The 23,401-nt window shown below is 39.5% G+C and overlaps 1 protein-coding gene across 5 annotated transcripts in view; it reads right to left on the bottom strand.

The window, feature by feature from the left end:
* Nucleotides 1-23,401, bottom strand: part of FMR1NB (FMR1 neighbor) — a 307,469-nt gene that overhangs the window by 216,295 nt on the left and 67,773 nt on the right. The window contains exon 6 of one of the 5 annotated variants that reach the window (XM_085006509.1): nt 19,117-19,446. The exons of the other annotated variants lie outside the window; for them this stretch is intronic. The gene's annotated coding sequence lies outside the window, so the exon portion shown is untranslated. Of the gene's footprint in view, nt 1-19,116; nt 19,447-23,401 lie in introns of those variants that run through there. 5 annotated transcript variants of the gene reach the window in all.

Raw genomic sequence — 23,401 nt, 5'->3', positions numbered from 1 at the left:
CTGTTCAACTGAGTTAACAAGATGCTCAGGCCTTGGACTGTGTTTCACAGTCAACATACCCATTACCTATGGTACTTTCTTTTCTTCACACACAACAGGGGAAGAGAGAGAGTAAAGCTTCAGGCACAAGCAAGTAATATTAGTATAAAAATTCTTCTCCTCCACTCCAACAGACCTCCTTATAGATCAAAATTGAGCCTTTTATCCAAACAAGAAACTAACTGACTGTTTTTTATCTCCAACTGCCCTTAAATGTGATTTTACAGGAATTCCATGTTGGAAATGAAAATTGGTAGAGACAAAGGTATTTTCTCAAGCAAAGTTTTCACAGGACTTGAGCTTCTCATCCAGGGCAGATTAACTGATTTATAGTCAGCACAATGCTGGTAATACTAACAGGAAATATAAAGAGAGGAACTCACGTTATGTCTTGGGCTCAGGCAATTTGCATTAGGTAAAAGAAAATCATTTCCAGAATTGTCTGTCAGCCAAAGCACAGTTTTTAAATCATAAAACCAAGCCACAGATGCAAAGGTCACCCAACATAAAATTATGAGCATAACTAGGGGAAAAAAGCCCTTTATGTGTCAAGAACAGGAAGTGATTTTGTGTTTCTCTACAAAAATTTACAGTTAGCAGCTGAAGGCAGAAAAAGCAATAAATTATAACAATTAAATCCAAAGTAACTTGCTGTTTCCATTCAAGGTCACAGAGCTAGATACAAAAGTCATGGTACAATATAAAACAGCAAATAATATGCAAGGTAAGTTATACATATACTTTTGATTTTTCATATTTATATCTTGTGTAGAGGTCCTATCAATGTCACTTATGAGAGAAGGAAGGATTGAGACAAGATCCATTGTTCCCCAAGTGCTATCCACTGGCAAAGGTGAGTGAGCCTATAAGTAACCCAAAGCTCATCAAGTGTTAAAGAATAGATTCTTTAAATGTCAGTCTCTTCCTCAAAAGCAGGGATCTTAAATTATTGAATTTTATACTCTCCTCACCCAGCACAGTACCTCGTACAAAAGCTTAAGAATTTGTTTTGTGGAATTCAACTGATTTGGTTGGTTGGTTGGTTGATTGGTTGGTATTCAGGTAAACTGGCTGAATGGCTGGTGGACTGGCTCGCTGGTTGATTGGTAGGTTTTCCTAGATGTAAGTAGATAATTCTCCAGGAGGTATAACCAAATAAGATCATGAATGCACTGCTCATGACTTTTATAGAAAACATGATCGTAAGGTCTCAGTTAAGTTGGATCTGGATTCAAACCCTGATCTCATCTCCCAATGTATTCTTAAGAAACTTCAGCCTTAGCTGAGTAGCTGAAGGTCACAGACTTTAGCAAGACTATCAACAAAACTTATCATTGTATTGTAAATCTGAAGTGCAGCTATTATTTGTAGATGTTGTTTAGGAACTATCTTAACATGACAACGAACTCATGTTTCACGGTATTCTCTGGTTCCAGGAAGCCCTTCAAAATAGTGTCACATCTGGAAGCACATCTCCATTCTCAGCACAAGGGAGGTGGTTACCCCTTGGATTTTTTGACTCTCAGTGTCACTTTTTCACTAAAATATGTATTTAACCACAGTCAGAACCCAAATCATGTAGCTGGTATTTTCATTCAGTTCTATGACAAGAAAGCCACACAGATCCCATCTACCAATCATCTACTGGATAAAAACAAAAGGCTTCATATTGGTGCCTTTTACTATAAGACAAAATCCCTATATACACTGAAAACAACTTGAGAATACTTTCAACTATGAAACCATTGCTGTCAACTTGTGTTACAAAAGGGAGATTCAGGTTTTCAATTACAGCAGTGCTCCAGGCTCACACACCATCACACAACTGTTTAGTCTTAACGCCTATCCTGTCAGAATGATTCTTTACCAACTTCACTTAACTCCCCCCAGCAGTTCCTCACCTACCCCAAGTTTGAAGCCCATTTAGTGATGCTTCTCAGTACTTTTCAGCTATGAACAAAACTGTCACAACCAAGTAACTGTCACATCCACAAAGCCTTGCCTATAGATGTTTGTGGAGAATGAGGGTAATGATGATCTTTGTATTCCTATTTACAACCTGTAGAGTAATGGAAATAAAAAGGCCTAGCCATTGCTTGGTTTTTCTTTCATGGTCAGGACCAGAGAATGAGACAATAATAAGCTTCCGTACTTTTCCAGGGTTTGGTCTCCACATTCACTACTTAAAAGGTTCCCCCCACCACCACCCCCATAAAAAGGAGCATCCTCTACTGTTTCATTCTCTTAAAAAGCCAAGGCTTCAGGAACATTTCTGTAAGAACCCCTTTGAAGGAGGCATGATAAAGGTTCCTGCTCTAAATTGTTGGATTCACACTTGGAGGAGCCTACCTCCAAGATATACTGAAGGAAAACTCCTCCCACTTTCATCAAGACAGGGCTTCAAAAGAATTTTCAAAGAACATCATCTTTCCCACCTCCTTTATCTCATCATGAAAGAGCCTACAAGTCAGTGACAGTTATACTCCCATTATTACTCTCTATTTTATTGAAAGAAAAAGCCAATAACCTATCTTGACAAGCAGAGACCACCGAGTTTTAGATCAGTGAAAACTTGGGCTCCTATCCTGGTGCTGTCATCTATCAGCAGCATGAACTGTGCAAAAGAACTTACCTCACTGAGGCCTCACTGTCCTCATTAAGTGTTGTGAGAATTAAATTAGAAGAATTAGAGGAATCACTGAGCCCAGCAACTGGCAAAGGGTCAGTGGTCAATAAGTTTAGCTAGTATCTTCTCTGTAATCTCTGCTTATGTACCTCAAAACAAGGATGGTAGGTAGTTCTGCTAAATAAGATAAGATAGGAACCCCCACCTCCATAGGGTTATGGAGATTAAATGCCTTGATTTACGTACATCAACATAATCTACTTTGAACATTGCCTGGTGCCTACTAGGTACTATAAGATGTTAAGCATTTATTATTCCATTTTAAATACTGTTAATAATGATGGTAATAATCACAGAGCCCCTTGACAACACAGGCTTGTAATGGCTGACTACATTAAGCTCCAGCTTCCCATGGAAGAGTCTCTTTTGAGTATTTGAACCCAGTAGTCCCGGCTGGTTCTGTCTATAGGGAAGCATATACCCTAATGCAGTGGTTCTCAACCCATCTACTTCAGAATCACCTTTGAGGTTTTGAAAAATAACAGCTGTCAGAGCCCACCCACCAACAGACCTCCTGAATCAGAATTTTCAGAGTGGATCCAAAGCATTCTTCTCTGTGTTGAGACACAGGTGATGCTGACATAGACCACATTTTGAGGAGCGCTGCCTTAGACAATCTCTTACAGGCTTTTCCTGAGTTTTGAAAGGCCATTACTCCATTATAAAAGCAGTCCAGAGTCATGTTCATTCAATGGAAAAAAATAATTTCTGAGAATGAGTTAGAGGTACCGGAAAGAGGTGATTAAGGTGTAAGAAAAAAATGTGCTACAATGAAATATGAAAAGATCTGTAATTATTTAAACTTGAAGCAAGAAAGCCTAGGGGGGAATTTAATAACCTTGAAGAAGTAACTGAAGGGGTACTACATAGAAATGAGAATGACTATCTATTCTGAACAAAACAGGACAAATAAACCAAAACAGTCATCTTGGACATGCTACAAAAATCAATCAGGGAGATCCCATTGTGGCACATTGGGATCAGCAGTGTCTCTGGAGTGCTGGAACAGAGGTTTGGTCCCCAGCTTGGTGCAGTGGTTTAAGGATCCAGCACTGCAACAGCTGCGGCCTAGGTCACAGCTGTGGATCAGATCTGATCCCTGGCCCGGGGAACTCCATATACCATGGGGTGGTCAAAAAAGAAAAAAAAAAAAATCAATCAGAAGAGACTTACCAATGAGTTAGGGGATCTGCAAAATCTTTATGTGTGTGTGTGTGTGTGTGTGTATACACTAATCCTAATATAGCACTTACCATGTGCCAGACACTATTTTAAGAAGCACCTTAAATACTGACTGTTTGAATTTCTTATCAATCCAATCATGCAGGTATCACCATTATCACCATCACCTCTATTGTTACAGATTAGGAAACTAAGACACATAGAAATTAAGTTACCTAGCAAATATTACACAACTAAGAAATGTTAGAACCAAAATCTGAACCCAGACGGTGTCATGTTTGAGGAAATGGCTCTTAACCACTATTTTATCCTTCGTCTCACCCCAAGAAGTTTTTGCAAAAGAAATGAAAAATAAAACGTCTCCGGGTTTCTTCCAAGGCTTTACTGCTGTTGTTGGAGTTTGTGTTTCTATCACATCATTACCACTCAGAAGCTAGCTTAGAATCAGGAATGTAGAATTATATACTACTTATTTATAAGATGTTGACAAACTTTCTTCTGTGTCGACTTCTACTCTTGTAAAATGGGGTCAATATCTTTTCAGATGCCGAATATTCATGAGATAGTCATGTGTAAGGCTGAATGGCATGGACAACTGAAAAGACTTAGGGAGAATTACCTATGAGCTAGATACATGAATGTACTTCAAATCCTTATTTCTGCCTAGAAAGGTGCATTTCCACACCATAATGAAGCTGCGTTCACTTCTCGCATTACTATGGCAAATGTTACTACATGCACTATCTTTTTGATGTATATGGATTGCAAACTGATTGTAAATTAATCGTGGAAGTTCTTTTGGCGTTATCACAAGCTGTCACAATGGAGATTAAAGGGTTTGTAATGATGATTGCTCAGTAAATTGATTGATAGCAAGGGCACTCATCAACCTGGTCTATTATTAATATAGCACACACTTTAGAAAATCTGGATTGCTGATAAAAAAAAAAACAATAAAAACCACTGTGGTGACAGAAGAATGCATTGAAAGTACTTGGACTGATAACTGTATCATGTTCTTGCCTTGCTCTTTCAGAATTTGAAAGCATTTAGACAGTAATTGGTAGGATGGGGAAAATACTGCTGTTGGGTGAGGATTTTTCCCCTAAGAAATCTGTCAGAAAGTCCTTGGTGTTATAATGTTATCCACTGTGCTCCAGGGAGAACAAGAGATGAGTTGCTAAAGTGCCTGTGTCAAACTGGGGCATGCATTCTCAGGATGCGCTCATATCTGTTGTAAGGGGGACAGTCCCAGTGGACACTGTGATTCCCTCTCTTCTCTCCTATGCTATTTGCAGGGAAACAGAAAGATTGTGGTTGCCAAAGTGCAAGATTTTATTTGGCTGTCCTGGACCTATGTACTGAAGTACTTTCATTAATCAAAATAGTCAGAAAAATTATCTTTCTGGTTAAGTGAACACTTGAGAATGCTGAGTATATTCTGTTGCCAAGCATGTGAATTTCTTATACATATCCCAGATGACTCTGAAAGGCAATATGATTTGTGAACCACCACTGTCTGCCATACACCAATGGATCCTCAATTTTTGAAGAATAAAAATAAAGTATATATTACAGAAAGTATACTGAATGTAAATTCATTTTAACTTGATGATTTGTAGAATAAAACAAAATCTTGCCTTATCTCTGGTAGACCATTGTCTTTTCCTTAGCCAATGCTATAGTTAGAAAAGTTGGGAAGAGGAAATGAATGCCCCATACCGATCCCAGGAAAAGCCCACAAAGCTGCTTCCTTACAAAGACCCCTGGTAGCTGCACTGCCAATAACTGGCTGGACATCTCCCTCAAGTACCAGGTCCCACCAGTACCTCCCATGTCAAAATCTTCTCTCCCAATCCTGCTCCTCCTACTGTGTCCCCTCTTTGGGTTCATGAAAGTGAAGTAGTCTAACTGGATAGTATGAGAAGAGGGACTGTTAAATAGAAGTGGTGTGATAATAGTCTGGAAACAGCCACAGAAAGCAATAGAATGGAAGCTGCTCCTTGAGACCCATTATAGGCTGGGGGCAGAGGAGTGTGGGCTCCAGTTAAGAAGGTTGCAAAGGAGTTCCCGTCGTGGCTCAGTGGTTAACGAATCCGACTAGGAACCATGAGGTGGCGGGTTCGATCCCTGGCCTTGGTCAGTGGGTTAAGGATCCAGCATTGCTGTGAGCTGTGGTGTAGGTTGCAGACGTGGCTCGGATCCTGCATTGCTGTGGCTCTGGCGTAGGCTGGCAGCTACAGCTCCAATTTAACCCCTAGCCTGGGAACCTCCATATGCCACAGGAGGCTGCCCTAGAAAAGGCAAAAAGACCAAAAAAAAAAAAAAAAAAAAAGGTTGCAAAAAAAGGGGGGGGGGTTACCCCTCTGAAATCCAACCCTCAATCAAGGCAAAGAGATGCCAGAAGTGGTTAGAGAAAGTGAGATGATAAGTAAACTGCTTAACAATGACTAAAAAGTTCCCAAAGGCAAAGAGGAAGGGCTGAGAAGAGGGAAAGGAAGGAAGAGGTGAGCCAGGGTGGGACTACTGAAAAGAAGAGCTGACGGAAGAGGTCTGGGCTCCAAAGGGGATTGAGACTCCTAATCTTTGAGGACCCCAAGGGCAAAACTGTGTCTCACATCCCAGGGTGTACACAATAACCACTGGTAGGCATGCTATATGTTGATCAAATGACTCCCCAAGAGAAACAAAAAGTCATGCTATGTAGTGTTTGCTAATTTAATGGTGTAAATATTCCCACCATGGCTGATTTCAAGTCACCAACATTATGTCACTGAAAGCAGAGTTGAGAAGAGATGCATGCAATCAGCTCTTGCTGGAAGGTACAAGCTGGCTCCAGCATGCCACTGGCATTCTTGATATATTTCTTACATTCACAGAATGGCTTTAAGTTTGGAATCAGAAGACAGGCAAGAGGAATGAACTTTCCTCTAATTAAGGACTGTTCATTTGTAGGATTAATCATGTTCATCAAACAAAAGCAGATCCTGGTTCTGGATATGGTTCATGATAACTGAACTCAGAATAAATATGATCATTGTCCCCCCTCTATTCCTTTGCCTTTCCCATACATTTTCTCTTCTTTCAAGTAGAAAATGGCAGGGACCCTACAAGGTGCAGTTCCTTGTTCATACACCCTCTGTGTTTTTATCCCTGGCCACTGCTAGATAGGGCATAGATACCATCCTCAGCTTTTACCTTCATACAACTTGGAACTTACTATTTCCATTTTTCCCAGCCTGAGTTGCCTAGTGTTAAAATGACCTTAATAGTAGTCTGTGCAGCTACTTGTTACAGTGGTTTTGGTGATTTGAGTTCAGGTTAGCAGACACCACAGATCGGGTGTGCTAGAAGCCAAGACGAGAAGAGTAAACAAAAGAAGGAGATTGGCAATGGGCCAGGGCCAGTCGTCAGGGACAGGCTGGGAACCCAGGATTCTGGAGGCATAAAGCCAGGCAGCAGTCTTATGCACCAAGAGATCAAGAAACATCCAGCAGAAAGAATGAAACTGAACAAGATGTCGAAAGCCTTCTGAGGTAAGGGACTTTATATACTTCCTGCCCAAGGGAGGAATCTCAAAGCAGAGGGGGCCAGATCAGTTTAACACCACGAAGGTGACAAGGAATGTCTGCATGTCTGCTTATGGAGACTAGGAAGAGCTCTCAGACGAGCTGGTGAAGAGCAATGCTCCTTTGCATGGCTCCACACTCCACTTGCAACTTCTTGTCGATTCTTCTCAGTAAGCTGCGTAAAACTTCTGCTCTGTTTTTACAGACCAAAGACTCTGTTAGGAGGATGAAAAACAAAACTACAAACTGGGGGAAATATTTGCAAACCCTATAGCTGAAAAAGTTAACCACTTGAGTACCAGATTCCCTTGAACCCTTAACCCAGTCTCCCCCAGTAGTGACATTTTATATAACTGTACTACAATACCAAATTCAGGAAACTGACATCAGTACGACACTATTAACTAGACTTAACAGAACTTGAACAGAGGATTCAAATACTATAAAAATTAAACAGTAAAAAGAAAACAATCCAATGAGAAATTGTACCACATACATGAATAGACATCTCCTCAAAGAGAAGCTATGGGTGGCAAATAAATACATGGAAAAATATACAAGATTGTACACTAGGGAAATGGACATTAATATATCACTACATATCAGAATGGCTAAAATAAAAACAGGGACAACCAAAAGTGGTGAGAATGTGGAAAAACTGGATCACTCAGACATTGCTGATGGGAATGTAAAATAGAATAGCCATTCTAGAAAAGAGTGTGGCAGTTTCATATAAAACTATATATCCATTTACCATACAACCCAACGATTGAACTCTTGGGCATTTATCTCAGAAAAATGAAAACTTATATCCACTCAAAAACCTATACATGAATGTTCATGAAGCTTTATTCACAGCATTTGGAAACTGGAAGCAACTAAAATGTCCCTGATACAAACTCTGTTACATACCCATAATGGAATACTACTCAGCAATAAAAAGGAATGAAATATTGATACATGCATTAACTTGAATGGATCTCAAGTGCATCATTTTCAGTGAAAAGAAGCCAATTTCAAAAGGTTACATACTGTATTCTTGCATTTATATAACATCCTTGAAATGACAAAACCATAAAGATGGGGAAGAGATTCATGGTTGCCAGGGGACAGGGACAGAAGAAGGAGATGAGCATGACTTTTAAGGGGTAGCACAAGGGAGTTTCTTTGCAATGAAAAAACAGTTCCATATCCTGACTGTGGTGGTGATTACACAGAACTATATATGTATCAAATGACCTAGAGCTACACACACACACACACACACACACACACACACACACACACACACACACACAAGTGCACATAAAAACTGCTGAGATTGGAATAAGATCTTTAGTCTAACTAAAAGTATTATGCAAGTGGATGTCAATTTCTTGGCTTTGATATTGTACTACAGTTATATAAGATGTCACCACTGAGTGAAAGGTTCAAGGGACTCTAGTTCTACTTTTCCAACTTCCTAAGTCTACAATCATTTCAAAATAAAGAAGTAAAGAAAAGAAATGCTGGCTAGAAGAGATACCACAGCAGGCATGTTTGTTCGCTGTCATGGAGTGTAAACTGTTGCAACAATTAGGCTGTATATATCATGATTCCTACACTCATTCCTACTCTTAATCCTGCAGGACTCTACCATTAGAAGTTAATCAGATATTTATTCAAAATGCATGTACAAAAATGTTCACAGCACAATACCAAAGAGAGAGAAACAACCTGACCATTTAACAGTGGAATTATAGTTAAGTAAATGAAGCCTTGTCCATAGGATGGATCACCATGAAGCTAATAAAAACCATTATTTCAAAAAATATTTGGTACATGTGGAAATACCAGGTAATAATCGGGATGTATAATCATATGTACACTGAAATGCCAATTTAAAAACTAAATTAATGATTGCCAAAAGGGAGGGAGGAGGGAGTGGGATGGACTAGGAGTTTGGGGTTAGCAGATGCAAACTATTACATTTAGAAAGGATAAATAACAAGGTCCTGGGAGTTCAGTATCCAGCACTGTCACTACAGTGGCCCAGGTTGCTGCTGTGGCACAGGTTCAATCCCTGGCCCAGGAACTTCCACATGCCCCAGACACAACCAAAAAAAAACAAAAAACAAAAAAAAAAAAAAACAAAACACACACACACAAAACAAAAAACAAAAAGCAATGTCCCACTATATAGCACAGGGAACTATATCCAATATCCTGAGATAGACCATGTTGGAAAAGAATATAAAAAAGAAAGTATATATGTATCACTGAGTCACTTTGCTATACAGCAGAAATTGGCACAACATTGTAAATGAACTATACTTTCATTTTTTAAATTTTTAATTAATTAAAATTTCCAAATATTATACAATGGTATGCATTACTTTGCAAGAACAAAAGTGTCTGTGTGTGTACATGTCTGTGTTTATATATACATATGTGTGTATGTATGTATGCTCTAGCTTAGTATTTCTCAGACTTTTATGTGATCTTGCTAAAATGCAGATTCTAATTCAGCAAGCTGGGAGCAAAGCCTGAGAGTCTGCATTTCTAACAAGCTCCCACACTATGCTGAGGGGCAGGGGTCTAGCATGGCCAAACCCCAAACAACTACCAGTTCTTCTGGATGCTAGTCAGATTCGTTTCCTCTGAGTCACAACGGGAACTCCCAGTTCCTCTGAACAGAAAATGTGTTGTTCTATTTACAATTATTTTTACTGAGATTCTTTGCAGAAAACTGACATCATGAAGTCCTTGTCACAAACCTATACCCACATCAGATTCTGATGCATCAGCTACCACAAACATCAAAGCAAAGTTTAGAAAATGTCTCAGATTCTCAGAACTGACGAAAAAGCCCAGGGCTATTTCAACCAACCAAAGCACTCATTCAATAAATTGTGCAGTCATTCAAGTGGGAGAGTCACAACATCATTCCAAAACAAATTCCAAATGGATTAGAGACAAAGGAAAAAACAGCTAACCATTTTTTAATATATATGTATATATAAGATTAAAAATATAAAATATAAATGGGTATTCTCTGGAAGAATGAAGAAGAATTCCTAAGGTTAAATTCAGTAGAGGAATAATGGTTAACATGTGCCAGGGAGTATGCTAACTTTTTGTAGGCATTACCTCCTTTAATCTTTCACATCAAAACTATCAAGCAGAGACTATGTTAAAGTCTATATATTATATAGACATTATCTATTCCCCCTGGTATTGATGCAGACATTCCTTCTAGCCCTCACATACTATAATTAGGTATCATTATCCATATTTTTCAGGTAATGACACCAAGTCATAGAAATATAAAGTGTCGGAGTTCCCCATCATGGCTCAGCGGAAAGGAATCTGATTAGGATCCATGATGACACAGGTTCGATCCCTGGCCTCACTCAGTGGGTTAAGGATTCAGCATTGCCATGAGCTGTGGTGTAGGTCGCAGACACAGCTCATATCCCATGTTGCTGTGGCTGTGCTGTAGGCTGGCAGCTGCAGCTCTGATTCGACCCCTTGCCTGGGAACCTCCACATGCCCAGGTGTGGCCCTAAAAAGACAAAAACAAAAACAAAAACAAAAAAAAAGGAAAGAAAAGAAAGAAATATAAAGTGAGTAGCTGTCCAGGGTCACTTAGCTAACAACTGGCAGAGTCCAGTTTCCAACTCAAAGGTACACTATTTAAGAATATATTGGCAGAATGCAAATCTTACACTCCTACATGCCCAAGATCATAAACGGAATTAAAATTCAAATAATTAACTAAGGAAATGATTAATAACAGATGTAGCAAAAAGGTAACTATCCTTAATATATAAAGAGCTAATACAAGTTGAAAAGAAAAACGCCATGACCCTAATGGAAAGAGAGATCAAGATCAGGTACAACAATTCACAAAAGAGGAAATGCCCGGGCACAGGTGTATGTACGTGTGTACACACGCATGAACTACACGTACATAAGACTGGAGGGAAAGACCCAAAGCATTAACAAGTATCTCTTAGTGGTGAAATTATTAAATCACTTCCTTATGGCTTTATACTTTTTGTGTTTTCACATTGTCTACAATGAGTATATATTACTTTTACAATCTGAGAAAAATGAAAGCTAGTCATGTTGGCTCCAAATAAATGCGGTTTCCTGTAATTTCTAATCTTGTGCTCCACTGTCCTCTGGAAGTTCACATTTGCATTTGACAAATTTCTCTGGGACAACATTCATTCGTCCATTTGTTCATTCATTCATTCATTCATTCATCCAGCTAGTATATGTATTGAGCATCTACCAGCATGTAGCCAGGCAATAAATAAGTAAAATATGCAAACATGGGCTTTGCATACAAAAAGCTACATTAGGAGACAGGCCTTAAGCAAATTACACGATTAATTAATCATTAACAATGCCTAAGATCTCCTAAGCTATTAAAGATAGTTCCCTATACTCTACTTACTCCTTTCATCTCTCTACAGGCTATGTCAAATGATCCCAATCCACTGAATAATCCATCTACTAGGCTTTTAAGAGGGTGATGTCCTATGGAAAAAAAGAGCAAGGCATTTCATACAGAAACTGTCTCAAATTAAATTTTTAATTGAAAATTTTACTGACATAACTGTAGATTCATATGCAGTTGTAATAAAATAATACAGAAAGAGTCCATGTACCTTTTGCTCAGTTCCCTCAATGGTAATGTTTGCAAAACTACAGAACAATACCACAACCACACCCACTTTCCTCCTCCACCCCACACCCTATCCCTAACCCCTGGCAGGCACTAATCTGTTCTCCAGGGTATACAAATGGGCATAAGATATGAAGAGACATTTCAGGGAAGAGGACCTAACAATGACAAATAAGTACATAAAGATAGGTTGAACATTATTAGCCATCAGGGAAGTACAATTAAAACCACAAGTAGATGTCACTACACAACTACCACAAGAGCTACAATTTTTAAAAAGTGACAAGACCAAATGGTGGCAAGGATGTGGAGAAACTGGATCACTCATCCATTGGCAGTAATATGATACAGTCATACTTCAATAAAATATTGGCAGTTTCTTATAAAACTCATTTATACACAAGAAACACATAAAGTTTTAAACCAATGTTCCCTTGATTTAAAATTATTTTCGAAAAATATTAAAATTAAACTCTACAAATCTAACCCCTCAAAAACATACAAACAAACAAACGATGCAGTTACAATACAGCCTAGCAATTGTACCCCTGGAGATTTACCCCAAATAAGTTAAGATTTAAGATCACACAAAAACCTGTACAAAATTGTCCATAGCAGCTTTTTTTTTTGGTAAAATTCCCAAACCAAAAACCCAAATCCCCTCCAACAGATGAACAGCCAAACTGTGGTACATACATACCATGGAACACTATTCAGCAATACATACAACATCTTGAAGGAATCTCCAGGGAATTATGCTTAGTGAAAAAGACAGTCCCCAAAGGTTATATCATATGTTGTTACTCCACTTTTGAAATGCAATATATTGTAATTACTTGGTTTTTTTTTCCGTTTGATTCTCCTTCTCAGGCTCTTTGACAAAACCACTTTTCGAAATCAATAGTTTAAATGATTTGGCCTACCTCTATGATAAGGAGTATATCATTTGCTTACCAAATCCATCTTACTGTGATCTAAACCCAGTATAATTATATCAAAGAGTTGCAAGGGGCAGAGAGAATTCTAACCACTAGGTATAATTTTCTCCAATCTATGGGTGAAAACGCTTGAGCTTCAGAGAGGTGGAATGCTTTGTTCAAGCACACTCTTAGTATTAGGACCACAGAGAGAGCCTCACTCTCAGCAAGAACTCTCTGCTGCTTCACTCCAACACTTCTACTTGGTGAAGTGCCACTGTCTTCACTGTTTTTCTCCTACTGCCCAAGGCACTTCCTTCCTTTTTAAAGACACCTCTGCTTCTTTAGGTAGATTTACTCCTAGGTATTTTATTCTTTTGGATGCGATGGTAAACGGGATTGCTTCCCTAATTTCTTTTTCTGCTTTTTCATTGTTAGTATATAGAAACGCTATCGATTTCTGTGTATTGATTTTGTATCCTGCAACTTTGCCAAATTCGTGGATAAGCTCTAACAGTTTTCTGGTAGAGTCTTTAGGATTCTCTAGGTATAGTATCATGCCATCTGCAAATAGCGATAGTTTTACTTCTTCCTTTCCAATTTGGATTCCTTTTATTTCTTTTACTTCTCTGATTACTGTGGTTAGGACTTCCAGAACTATGTTGAAGAGTAGTGGTGAGAGAAGACATCCTTGTCTTATTCCTGATCTCAGGGGGAATTCTTTCAGCTTTTCACCATTGAGAATGATGTTCGCTGTGGGTTTGTCATATGTGGCCTTTATCCTGTTGAGGTAGGTTCCCTCTATGCCCACTTTCTGAAGGGTTTTTATCAGAAATGGGTGTTGGATTTTGTCAAAGGCTTTTTCCGCGTCTATTGAGAGGATCATATGGTTTTTATTCTTCAGTTTGTTAATGTGGTGTATCACACTGATGGATTTGCGGATATTGAAGAACTCTTGCATCCCTGGGATAAATCCCACTTGATCATGATGTACAATCCTTTTAATGTATTGTTGGATGCGGTTTGCTAGTTATTTTGTTGAGGATTTTTGCATCGATGTTCATCAGTGATATTGGCCTGTAGTTTTCTTTTTTTGTGGAGTCTTTGTCTGGTTTTGGTACCAGGGTGATGGTGGCCTCATAGAATGAGTTTGGGAGTATCCCTTCTTCTGCAATTTTTTGAAATAGTTTCAGAAGGAGAGGTGTTAGTTCTTCTCTAAATGTTTGATAGAATTCGCCTGTGAAGCCATCTGGTCCTGGACTTTTGTTTGTTGGAAGTTTTTTAATCACAGTTTCAATTTCACTTCTTGTGATGGCTCCATTCATCTTCTCTATTTCATCTTGGTTTAGTCTTGGAAGATTGTACTTTTCTAAGAATTTGTCCATTTCTTCTAGGTTTTCCATTTTATTGGCATATATTTGCATATAGTAGTCTCTTACGATCCTTTGTATTTCTGTGGTGTCCGTTGTTACTTCTCCTTTTTCATTTCTAATGTTATTGATTTGAGTCCTCTCTCTTTTTTGCTTGATAAGTCTGGCTAGGGGTTTATCAATTTTGTTAATCTTTTCAAAGAACAGCTTTTCGTTTCATTGATCTTTTCTATGGTTTTCCTTGTTTATATTTCATTGATTTCTGCTCTGATCTTTATGATTTCTTTCCTCCTACTAACTTTAGGTCTTGTCTGTTCTTCTCTCTCAAGCTGCTTTAGATGTAGAGGTAGCTTGTTTATTTGGGCTTTGTCTTGTTTCCTGAGGTGGGCTTGAATTGCTATAAACTTTCCTCTTAGAACGGCTTTTGCTGCATCCCATAGGTTTTGGAGTGTCATATCTTCGTTGTCTTTTGCTGCTAGGTATTTTTTAATTTCCTCTTTGATTTCTTCAGTGATCCATTGGTTGTTTAGTAGCATGCTGTTGAGTCACCACACCTTTGTGTTTTTGCAGTTATTTTCTTGTTGTTGATTTCCAGTCATATAGCATTGTGGTTGGAAAAGATGCTTGATATGATTTCAATTTTCTTAAAGTTACCGAGGTTGGATTTGTACCCAGGATATGGTCAATCTTAGAGAATGTTCCATGTGCACTTGAGAAGAATGTGTATTCTGTTGCTTTGGGATGAAATGTCCTATAAATATCTATTAAGTCCATCTGGTTTAATGCTTCATTCAGGGCCTGTGTTTCCTTATTGATTTTCTGTCTGGTTGATCTGTCCATTGCTGTAAGTGGGGTGTTAAAGTCCCCCACTGTGATTGTGAAAAGATATACCATGCTCGTGGATTGGAAGAGTTAATATTATCAAAATGACTATACTACCCAAGGCAATCTACAGATTCAATGCAATCCCTATCAAATTACCAAGGACATTTTTCACACAACCCAAACAAAATATTTTAAAGTTTGTTTGGAAGTACAAAAGACCCAGAATAGCCAAAGACATCCTGAAAAAGAAAAATGGAGCTGGAGGAATGAGGCTCCCGGACTTCAGACTATACTACAAAGCAACACTCGTCAAAACTGCATGGTACTGGCACAAAGACAGACATATAGATCAGTGGAACAGGATAGAAAGCCCAGAATTAAACCCATGCACCTACGGCCAACTAATCTATGACAAAGGAAGCAAGACTATATAGCTTGTTCAGTAAGTGGTGCTGGGAAAACTGGACAGCCACATGGAAAAGAATGAAATTAGAACACTCCCTAACACCATACACAAAAATAAACTCAAAATGGATTAAAGACCTAGATATAAGACCAGACACTGTCAAACTCCTAGAGGAAAACATAGGCCAAACACTCTCTGACATAAACGACAGCTACATCTTCTCAGATCCACCTATCAGAGTATTGAAAATAAAAAGAAAAATAAACAAATGGGACCTACTCAAACTTCAAAGTTTCTGCACAGCAAAGGAAACCCTAAACAACACGAAAAGACAACCCACAGAATGGGAGAACATCTTTGCAAGTGAATCGACTGACAAGGGATTAATCTCCAAAATTTATAAACAACTTCTGCAGCTCCATACCAAAAAAAAAAAAAAAAAAAAAAAAAAAAAAAAAACATCAAAAAATGGGCAGAAGATCTAAACAGACAGTTCTCCAAAAAAGACATACAGATGGCCGAGAAACACATGAAAAGATGTTCAGCCTCACTCATTATTAGAGAAATGCAAATCAAAACCACAATGAGGTACCACCTTACACCAGCCAGAATGGCCATCATCCAAAAGTCTACAAACAAGAAGTGCTGGAGAGGGTGTGGAGAAAAAGGAACCCTAGTACACTGTTGGTGGGATGGTATATTGGTGCAACCACTGTGGAAAGCAGTATGGAGATTCCTCAGAAAACTAAACATAGAACTATCATTGGATCCAGCAATCCTACTCCTGGGCATCTACCCAGAGAAAACCACGACTCGCAAAGACACATGTACTCCAATGTTTATTGCAGCACTATTTACAATAGCCAAAACGTGGAAACAACCTAAATGTCCATCGACAGAGGAGTGGATCCAGAAGATGTGGTACATATACACAATGGAATATTACTCAGCCGTTAAAAGGAACGAAATACCAGCATTTTTAGCAACATGGATGGACCTAGAAACTATCATGTTAAGTGAAGTCAGCTATACAATGAGACACCAACATCAAATGCTTTCACTGACATGCGGAATCTGAAAAAAGAACAGACGGAACTTCTTTGCAGAACAGATGCTGACTCACAGACATTGAAAAACTTATGGTCTTCTGGGGAGACAGTTTGGGGGGTGGGGGGATGTGCTTGGGCTGTGGGATGGAAATCCTGTGAAATCAGATTATTATGATCATTATACAACTACAGATGTGATAAATTCATTTGAGTAATAAAAAAATGAAAAAAATAAATAAATAAAATAAAATAAAAATTAAAAAAAATAAGGACACCTCTGCTGCTGTCAATCAGGAGCCTTGCTGGAGATGCCAAGTGAAAAATATACATTCAGTGCAGCCTTGCTCAGTTTGTGTTTGGTTGGCAATGGTGATGAGGATGACTGCAACAATGATGATGACAATGAAACTGCTAACATTTACTATGCTCCAGGCATTGTTCTAAATGCTTCACATGTATTAACTCATTTAATTATCATGACAACTTTACAAAGTGGGTGCACAGGGCTTTTTCACCTTTTTTTTTTTTTTCTGTGTGCCATGTGGCACCAGTATCCTCTGCTGTGTAGGGAAAACCTCTCTTGGAGATAAGTCCAGAAGTCATGGAGTTTTAACCTGGTATTTGCTCCTCAATGCTCTGAAATGACCCCACAAGACCTATGTGTTTTCAGAAGTAAGTACACAAATTCAACAGTGACAATTACAGCCATACTCTTGGATGGCTGATACCCTAGAAATTTTTTTTTGATTTTTTTGTTGTTGTTGTTGTTGTTTGACCCTAGAAAGTTAATCAAGGTAAATCCATGAGGTGATTCCAGCTATTTCTGTTCCTTTTTAGTGGGAGAACTGTCTGGGTATAAGGCAGGAGCACAGACACAGTGGTTGAGAATCTCAGCTCTACCACCTCTTAGTGCAGGACCTACAGCACGGTACTTATTCCTTCTGAGCCTCTCAGTTTCTCCATCTATATAATAGGGATGATAACATTCACCCTGGAGGATTGCTGAGGAGATCAGAAATAATGTATACAAAGTGCCTGGCACATTGAAGTTTGTTAATTGTGGCTAATGTCGGTACGACACGTGTGCAGCCACTCATTTGTCAATACAATCTATTGCCTCTCCCTACTCAGTATAAAGCAACTTCCTTGAGAACATTCTTTTTTAAGATCAGCAAATCTGAAATTCCAGATCATTTTCAAAGACCTATGTTACCGTCCAGTGAGAGTACTTGCAAAACACAAAGTTTACTGGGAAGGGAAATGCATGTTGGGTATTTCTTTTTGCTTTAGCTGAATCATCATCTTTTCAAGATCTCTCTGGTCTGAGGCTTCTGTTGCCATTCTTGGCTTTCAGCTGTTTCAAAAGATGTTAAAATTCCCTGTTCTTGATCTTAAACTCTTGCACAACATCCTTCTGAAGGCTTTACTATTGGTGTCTCTAAGCTTGTTTATCTCGTCAGCATCAGTTAGTCCATGTTCTCTTTACACTGCTTCCTCAAATCCCCGATCTTCATTTTAAGCTGATTTAGCCATGCTGCTAGTTTATTCAGCATTAACTGATCACCTACTTGTAGCCAGACACTATTCCTAGCAGTAAGGATACAGGGACAAACCAGATGAACAAAAGCCCTGCCCTTATAGGGCTTGTGGTCTAGTCAGAAAATCTACATAATATCTATTATTAATTTAGCCCAAACTGAAAGCAATTTTTACTGTCTGCATTATCTGGGAAATGCCTAACATTACAAGGAAATGTCCTAACTTACAGGGACACGCCAAGGCTCTATCAGAGTATTCAGTTTCCACAGTCCTGCTGCATGCCTTTAACTTGGGCCGTAACACTTAGAGCCAGAGCCTTAAGAACCAAAAAGGTAGGAGCCAGGGGCACTCCCTCCTTCTTCAAAATTTCCTTCCAATGAGTCATTCCGCACTTGCCTTGCCTATCCCCACCTGGCCCACTGCGAGCTCTGTTCTCTCACATCATCACTTAGGTTTCTGGCTCACCCCCTGCTCCTATTCACTAGGCTTTGTGATTTATAGCCCTTCCTGTCCCTCCTCCACAAGCTGTCTTGAAACCTGTGTGACCAGCAGCTCTTCAGTTTTGTGCGTAGAGAGCTCACCCTGGCACTGCTTCCTGGCTCTTGGCCCATGACCTTAAACCCTCAGTACTACTCTTATAGTAGACAGATCCCTGGCTCCTTAGGGAGCATCTTTTGGGTAATGATCAGTCCCCTCCATGCTATTAAAACTCCCTCTTGGTTCAGGAGTGTTCACCGTGGAAATCTCTCATGGCCCCAAACTCAATCTCAGCAGGCCTATATGAGTAATAACTATGGCATCATCAACTTCCACCCTACAGGCATCTCTAGCTATTGAAATCATATTCTTTTTCTCCCTCTTTTTCTTTTTCTCCCTTGAAATTAAGCTTTCTTTCCACTTGAAATTAAAAGCTTCCTAAATGAATAGCCCACATTTACTTTCTTGTCATACTTAACTTCCTATATTAAATAGCCTTCTCCAGAGAAATAGAACCAATAGGATGGATGGATGGATAGATGACAGATACATAGATACATAGATACATAGGAAATTTATAGGAATTGTCTCACGTGACCTTGGATGCCGATAAGTTCTGCAATCTGCCATCTGCAAGGATGAATGTATATGTGTATGTGTGATTGGGTCACCTTGCTGTACAGTAGAAAATTGACAGAACACTGTAAACCAGCTATAATGGAAAAAATAAAAATCAATATTTAAAATTTCAATAATTTAATTTTAACATAAAATAATAAATCACTTTTATTGAAGACACATCACCCCCTCCTAGGTATTCTCTCAAATTATCAGTTGATAATGTATCTGCCATCTGAGATAATGGACTGTTGAGATAGACATGGATAACTCACAGCAGTCCCCAAACAAATTTTGCCAAGAAAATAACATCTAACACATCCAGAGATCTGGGATCCACCACACCAAACATACTTTCACTGCAGCCTCACACCTTCCCCATGCATACTCTACACTCAGGCATACTGGCCCACCTTTCAGTGCTCCTCAAAACTCATACTCTCTCTTGCCCCTTGGTATTCTCTCACACACACAAATACATATGTATAAACAGAGAGAGGAGGGGGACCAGCATATAGTAGTCGTTAAGAAAACATTTCCTCAATGAATAAATGAAGGAAGTGGAGTTGTTCTGATTATATTGAGATGGGGGTATCCAGAGTCCCCTCTGTGATGGCTCTGAGAAGTCTCTCCCAAGAGTCCAATTAGATGACCACCACATTAGAAGTTCAGCAGAATCCTTTCCATATCAACTAGACTGTAATCCTGATACAGACTTTTTAATAGGAAAAAGAAAAGTACTAATACTGGATCTGGATATCAGCAAAGAAATCAGTATATTTTTTCTCTCAGAGTCATTTTCATCCATTTACATTTCCCCAGGAGAGAAGCGAGGAGAGAGAATGAGACTGGCCACAACAGGAGGTGAGGGATGCATGTTGACCCCAAGACCTATCCTCCGTTCAGTTTGATCATTCACATTCCATTAGTGGCTTGCATTCTGTGAAGTTAGAGGATATTCCAATGCTATGGCCCCAACTTATATCTGCCCATGCCCTGTTACTTGCCACCACATATCTAATCAATGCCTATTTGAAGATCAAGGGGAAAAAACCTACGGATGTACAGAAGATTTTCTAGGGATCAGAAATGAGAGCATGAAATCCTTACCAATTTAACCCCAGCCAAGAGATAATTCTCTCTCTGCACATTCAAAAAAGCAATGGTGATTAAATTGTGCTCTAAACCTACAGCCAACCAGATTGGTTACTGAGTAGATGCAGCCTGGTGAGAGGTTTGCATGGTGAGGAAAAAATGGGTGTTCATTTGTGTTTCAGTCTCCAGGACTGCTTTAGTAGCTGAAGATCAGAAACTAAACGTGGACAGGCAGGCATTATGTGCAGTTGAACTTTTTACAACTGTGAATGCTGGAAAGGGAAAAATCAGATAGTGCAAGCCGAGGTCTTAAAGATAATGCCTTTACATCCAGACATCTTTCCCTTGAGGATTCCTTGGGGCCAGTGCTGAAAAATGCTCATGCTTTTTATAGTAATCTTCCTGGTTGCCCTCAAGAGCATCTTATAAAGTGTTTTATATGTACTAGAAATCAGAAGAGTTACAAGTGGGATTCTGAGTGCAATGGTTAGATATATTAAAAGCAATGATCACTACATTAAAAGGCCTCTCTCTAAGTATGACCTGTCTACACTGCCATCTAGGTCAAGTTCCAAAAGCGGGAGTGGTCCCAGCAATATATGTCTTTTTAATCTCTCATGCCACCTGTATACTAGAGCTAAGAGATAATATCCTCTTGCTCTGAGCCTATTTCAAGACAGATGTTAATGTAATATTGGGCTTCCCTCATTACATAACATAACCCATTTATTTATTCATTAGCTGCTATTTTTCCTTATCTCCCTTTATACCCTAACTTTTCCACTTTTGGAGAGGACATTAGGTTTGGCCACTGTGCTGGTAGCAATAGCAGCCTAACAAGCAATAACAATAGCAAGGAATAGCAGGCAGCAATACTAGTCTAGAAAGTTCCTTCCCCCCAATCCACTCCTGTTCATGTAGAGTAACGTTACATAGGTTACATAGGTGCAACTAGTGGGCTATTTTTACCACTAGGCAATACAGCTGAATTGACTGTTAGTCTCAAATTGGCAGACAGGGTGAAGGCACATCCTGCCCATCAGGCCCTTAGGAACTGTGATACACAGGGTAAAAACACACAGATTGGACTGGCTAGAAACTTGAAAACCTGAGTAGCCTGGGAGACATTTTCATAAGATATGATGATAGATTGGATAGTTATTAATGACTGAATGAGCTTCTAGTAATGGGTCTGTAGCTTTTAAGTTATATAATAGTTTTATAGTAAGGGATCCTAACTTTCTTCCTTAGGAATCATCCCTGCTTCCAGACCTTTAGTTGCAGAAAAAAAGATAAAGTTGTGGTGATATGGGGGAGAAAGTATACCAGCACCTTCCTCAACCCAGAAAAAAAAAAAAAGAAAAATATAATCTAACCAATGGGGACAGTCCTTTAGCTCCACTCATATTCCTGTTAACGTGAGTACATACTTGTGAAGGTATGTCACCCAGCCCTTCATGCCTTTATTTCTCCCTCATTTTAAAGAACCAGTGTTCCAACTGCCCATTCCAATTCTCTATTGAACTATTACCCTGAGGACATCTCTGCCCACGTTGGACATTATCAATGGTAATGAGTTTCTTGGTGTGAAGAAATGATGCTCAACCATTCAAACTGGTGCAATATCTACTGTTCCAGTTCTTTTATGGCACTCAGAGCCTCTACATCTACCACCGAGTAACCAAAGCCCAGTCTAGGGTCAGTGTCTACTCCTGACAGGACCCATTTGTACCCCCCGGACTAACAGCATCCGTCTGAACTGCCAGCTATGCTTGGGGCCTTCCCACTAGGGAATGTCCTGTATAGCCATCTGCATTCGCTGTCACTTTTACTGGCAGACAGAACAGTTCTTATTGGCATTTTGTGCCTGAGATGGTGCAAGAGGAATATGTCTAGATTCAGTCCATCTCCACATTGCTGCAGGCCCCTGACGTCCACTTATTTCATGGACCCAGGTAGCTACTATAAATGAGCACTCAGTGATACCTGCTTGTCAACTCCAATCACCTTCCTAACCTGGAAGGAGGTTCTTATGATGGCCACTGACATGTCCTACTTTAATGCAACTCTCAAACTTCCATACGGCTGTGCCCTACATGGGCATCCCTTTAAAAAGTCAGGTTTCCAACACCCTCCTGCTTGACCATATGGCCAGATGATTGGCCACTGCCCATGAGTCAGTAAAGAGCCAAGCATAGGGGCTTTTACAACTGTTCAATTCTTCCATCACTGCTGGGAAAAGAGCATGCAATTCAGCCCACCGAGCTGATTTCTTTTTACCTTCTTCTATTGGAGTGATGGCCTCCAAAACCGGATATTGTCCTTTCACCTTGGAACTGCAGTCCACAAACCAAGCAGCTCTTTGTCAAGAGCTATTTATAGCACACTATCCAAGTGATGATAGAATTCAACAGCTTCTTTGGCAGTTGCAGAGTCAGTCCTAGGTAAAGGGGGCTCCCTGCTAGTGAATATCTCCTCCTTGCATTCCCCAGGCAGCATGATCCTGTATAAACAATTTCCATTTTATTATGGGACACTTCTGGGCACTGCCATCCCCATTAGAGTGTTTCTCTAACATCACCCAAGACATTGTGAACATTTCTGGGTTCAAGATCACTTTATATCTTTCAGCCATAGGAGTACCTTTAATTAATAATGTCCAACAGCAAGGTAGTAAATGCCACTCAAACAGAAATTCTCTAGTCCAAAGTCCCAGTAGTTGTCCCTGGGAGGCACTCATAGGTTTCTGCCATAAGCCCCAGTCTGCACTCCACATATGGCTAGCACACAGAGTTTGTCCCCAACCAGAACTCCAGCTTTTAGTCTACACTGTGTGGGCTCTGGAAACCTTACTGGTTCCCATTTAGCATATCCAATTAATATTCCTCAGAAGGGTGGACTTCCATGCCCTCTGCTTTACATACTAGGTAAAGGAAATGTTTCCCTGTCAGATG

Source organism: Sus scrofa, chromosome X (genome assembly GCF_054392235.1).
Source record: "Sus scrofa isolate SSC_HxYL_T2T_F1_AM1 chromosome X, Sscrofa_HxYL_maternal_Yorkshire_Landrace_v2.0, whole genome shotgun sequence".
NCBI lineage: Eukaryota > Metazoa > Chordata > Mammalia > Artiodactyla > Suidae > Sus > Sus scrofa.
The sequence above is the reverse complement of the archived record's forward strand: the minus strand, read 5'-3'. Positions and strand labels throughout refer to the sequence as shown.